Genomic DNA, 4,451 nt, shown 5'->3' on the forward strand with positions numbered 1-4,451 from the left:
GCATGGAGAGGCGGCTGGAGAAAGAAGAGGAAAAGTGACTCCCAGCACGCTAAGCGTAGGCTGCCCCATATGTCTGTATAACTCTAGGGGCAGACCAAGGGTGGGACCCCACCTAGCTGTAGAGCTACCTGACCCACGGTGGGAAGAGGACCTAAATGAGTGGCCCTGGGACAACTAGAAAGCTACTCCTGCCCGGACAGAGGGCAATCTAGAAGGTCGCTTGTGGGACACCCAGGCCAACCAGTGGGAGCATGGGCCCCAACCTCAGGAGTGAGAAAAAGATGAGCAGGAGCTGTTGGAAAAGGCATTTTGGTGTCCTGTAGGCCCCTCTGAAGATTAAATGGAACGAGGTAGTTCCACTGACGCAAGGTGTGGAGTGGCCCAGTGGACTGGGGCCTTTAGGTTGGGGTTTTTATTGTAACACACGAGTGTTCGCAGTAAAGTTAATTTGTTTGCAATGCAAGCTTGCAGCATGTGTGTTTGTTTATGGACACTGCAATGGAACCACAGGGGAACCGCCCCATGCCAGGGCCCATGGCCATGCCCATACACTTAAACTTTGGTTTTCACTGTTTTCCACTAGAGATTGCAAGCTAAGGAAAGTGGCTGACAAAAACAGCAAAAATCCTGGTTCCATCAGGATGTTCCATCCTTGTTCCATCAGGAGGGCCAACCACAACATTGGCGCGTTATAGATGGGCCTAAGCGGCGCCGTTGTCACGCCATGAATACGCGTGAGGGGCAGCGCTTCCGGATGCACCTTGCCCCTCGCACGTATTCCATACGTCAAGATGGTGGCGCCCTATACAGATGACATAATGGACGCTGTGCGTCTGGACGTCCAAACCCGGAAGAGACGTCGCAAATGCGCACTTTGGCATTTGCGGCGTCTCTTCCGGGTTGCTGGAATGAGCGCGATTTGCACGCTCCTTTTTTACAGTGCGGGGGAGTCGCGCGGTTTGGCTGCAGCTGCTTCCCCGCGCTGCAACCGGCAGCGGCCCAAGACCGCCCCTTTTGGGAGGTCTGTAATGGGCCATTGTCTCCATTGTTTAGAAGGAGTCTTCTGGAGGCATCTTTTTTTAGTGCTTAGAAGATACATTTTTTGCCACTTAATGATCTGGGAAACAGCAAATAGGTACTTCCATTTTAGCAAAACCATCACCTGCCAGACCAAAAAAGTGAAACAGAAAGACATTGGTATGTCACTACACCAGACTTCCACCAGCCAAAAACACTGTGAAAGACATGTAAGCTTCCTTGTTAAACGTTAAAGAAGCAGCACTAGAACAGGAAATGTGATACTGGTCCTGCTCATAATACACAATAATAGCACTATGATTCCACTTTAACTGCCAGGATTCCATCCTGGGGAATCCTGGGATTTGCAATTTAGTGAGGTGTATTTGGAATTCTCAGCAAGAGAGTTCTAGTGTCTCACCAAACTGCAAGCCCCAGGATTCAATAAGATGCAAGCATAGCAGTTAAAGTGGAGCGAAGTGCTATAATTCTGTACTGGAAAAAGGCTCATACTGACAGTGAAGGACTATTTCCTTCAAGCTCTGTCCTCAGCTACTTCCACCATGGGAGTTGGATGGAAGATGGAACATCCCACCAGACCACTTGTTTTCCACCCCCTTGTTTCATCCCCAACCATTTTCCTTGCATCCTTGCAAAGATGCATTACCTATATGAGCCTACCTGAGTTTTCAAATTCTCAGGTGGAAGATTTTTCTTCATCCTGCCACCATCACAGGTATGTTTGGTGAGACCATGTCAGAGGACTTTCTCTGTGATTGCTCCCAAGCTGTTTAACTCCCTCCCATGGGAGACTAGGTCGGTCTCCACTTTACTTTGGGTGCATCTACACTGTAGAAATAAAGTAGTTTGGCACAATTTTAACTGCCATGACTCCATCCTACAGAATCCTGGGATTTGTAGTTTTGTGAAGCACCAGCACTCTTTGGCAGAGAATACAAAATTACAAATCCCAGGATTCCATATGATGGAGCTACAGCATTTAGTGATATTGGAGATTCTCTCAAAAATTTTACAGATGAACACTGAGATCCATTGTGGTCAAGCAGCATCAGAGTATGGCCAACATAGTAAACGTTATCAGTGAGGAAAAACACAAAAGCCAGGAGTAGCTGCAGCAGTTTGCTTTTCTGAGTCTTCAGGAAGGCTGAGGTTCTGTCCCTTCCTTTCCTTGCTGCTGAATTAATTCCATGTAATCCTCTTTTGCAATTTGAAGTCAGTTTGTGGCAATTGAAGTAAGCTGAGGACAAAGGAGGAAATTGGGAGAGAAACTGGGACATTTAAAAGCAACTGAAAAAAAATGGAGCAATAGGATTAGTTGTGTCTGTCACTGTCAAATTGGGACATTTGCAGGGTACGACAGTATAGATAGCTTCCCAGGAAAAGGAGGCATGGCTCATTTCAATTTGAAATCTAATTACCATTTCCTTTATGGCAGATCACCTTCTTTCCCATTCATTCCCTGTCCCTGCCAAATTGGGAGAATTGCAGGACAGGACATGGCCAACAGTGAGATATGATAGCAATTGCAATCTAACAACCTCTGGAGGGCTGCATAATTTTATCTCTGGTATAGAAGTAAGTCATTCTATGGGATTTTTCTACCAGTATGTACCTAGAGGCTACAGCTTTAATCAGGAAATTAGATCATCCAGAACATCCATCTTTTCTTTTGTTTTCTGCAGTGAAATTGTCCCACCAAACATGTTTTAGGCAGTCTCTTTTCTGCTATGTTATTCTCTCTGTGCTATCAAGAGCCCTGTTATGCATTCTTTGTTCAAAGTATAGCTCTACCTTTCCTACTCTTTATGAGTAGAAAAATGTCTGCAGCTCAGATGGCTCTACCGTTGGGGAGGGTGGAGTGGTCCACCTCGTGTGGTAAATTTCTGGCAACCTTTAAAGGACAGCAAACTGTCAATTATTTAGTCTATCAATATCTTGTTACCATCAAGAACGAAGTGACATTTGGAAATCTGCCTGGGGCACCAAAATGATTCAGGACATCTCTCTTCATGAACTCTTTCTGAAACCTAAATGGGAAGAAGAGGACCAAAATGAAAAGCCTGTCCACAAATATACTTCACACATATTTCAACAGATTCAGTAACTTCTCTTTCCCAGTTACCAAAGTTAGTGAGAGCCTGTTGGGAGACTGCAGATCAGACGTCACGTATCTGTGTGGCCACATGGACTAATTTGGATCCATGCAGAGAGATTTTTGGGTAGAGATGCAGATAGCTGAGGGCTGTTTTTCTCCTAATGCTTGCATTTCAGCTGTCTATACATTCAGTACTATGGTAGGGAAAAAAACTCACAGTACACCACGGGGAAGAGATAGGAAGAAAGGGAGCTATTTGTTATACTCTGGTTGTTAAAGTATGTCTCTTGCTACTCAGCTTTGTCAGTAAAAAGTCACTATTTCTCTAAATTCAGAACCTAAAACAAACTTCTATAAACCAGACACCAACCCTAGGAAATGTGTGTATGTGTGTGTTTTAATTATCCCAGTTATGCAGACTCTTTATTAACTGAGCTGAAGGTGCATGACTTTGTTTTTGTTCCAAAAAGGAGTGTCATCCGCACAGATAAAGTAACATCGGCTGTAGCAGCAATTAAAATTTTGACTCTCTCTCCACATACATTATGTGCTAAAATTTGATTTAATCATTAGTTCAAATTAGAGCTCTACCCCTCCTACCTTTTATGAGTAGAAGAGACCTTCAACCAAGATGGCTCTACTATTGGGGAAGGTGGATGGCCCCTCTCAACTGATGAATTTCTGACAACCTTTAAATTACAGCAAACTGTCAGTTATGAGGAAGTAGGCTCAAGTATATGAAAGCTCTTGCTACCAAGTTCTTTATTTCAGTTAGTCTGAAAGTGCTATAAGAGCCCTTTGCAGACTCCCCAGACTAACATGGCTATGTCTTTTAATTCTGTCAATTATTTAGTATAGTGTAATCTTGTTACCACTGTGAGGAATGTGACAAAAAAAGGAAGATAGGAGGCATGAAGACAAAAACCTACAAGGATAGGCTTAGGGAGCTGGTCCTTGTGAAGAGAAGATTGAGCAGTGGCATGACTGCACTATTTAAATGTCTAAAGGGTTGTCACAGAAAGGAGGCACGTCTTGACAGTAAGGATAGTTTGACAATTGAACCACTTTGTTTGGAAAAGTGGTAGAGTCTATCTGGATGTCTTCAGAAAGAGACTAGACAGCTACCAGTGGTGGATTTGCTAGCTAGCTGGATTTCTTACATTGAGTGGGGTGTTGGAAATGATGGCCTATGGGGCCCCTTCCAACTCTATGATTGTTATTTTATTCATCAGAGGACTAGCTAAATTATTCTAACATGAGGATGTCTGTTCTGATCAAATACAAGATTATTATTATTATTATTATTATTATTAAACTT

Source organism: Sceloporus undulatus, chromosome 3 (genome assembly GCF_019175285.1).
Source record: "Sceloporus undulatus isolate JIND9_A2432 ecotype Alabama chromosome 3, SceUnd_v1.1, whole genome shotgun sequence".
NCBI classification, from domain to species: Eukaryota; Metazoa; Chordata; class Lepidosauria; order Squamata; family Phrynosomatidae; genus Sceloporus; species Sceloporus undulatus.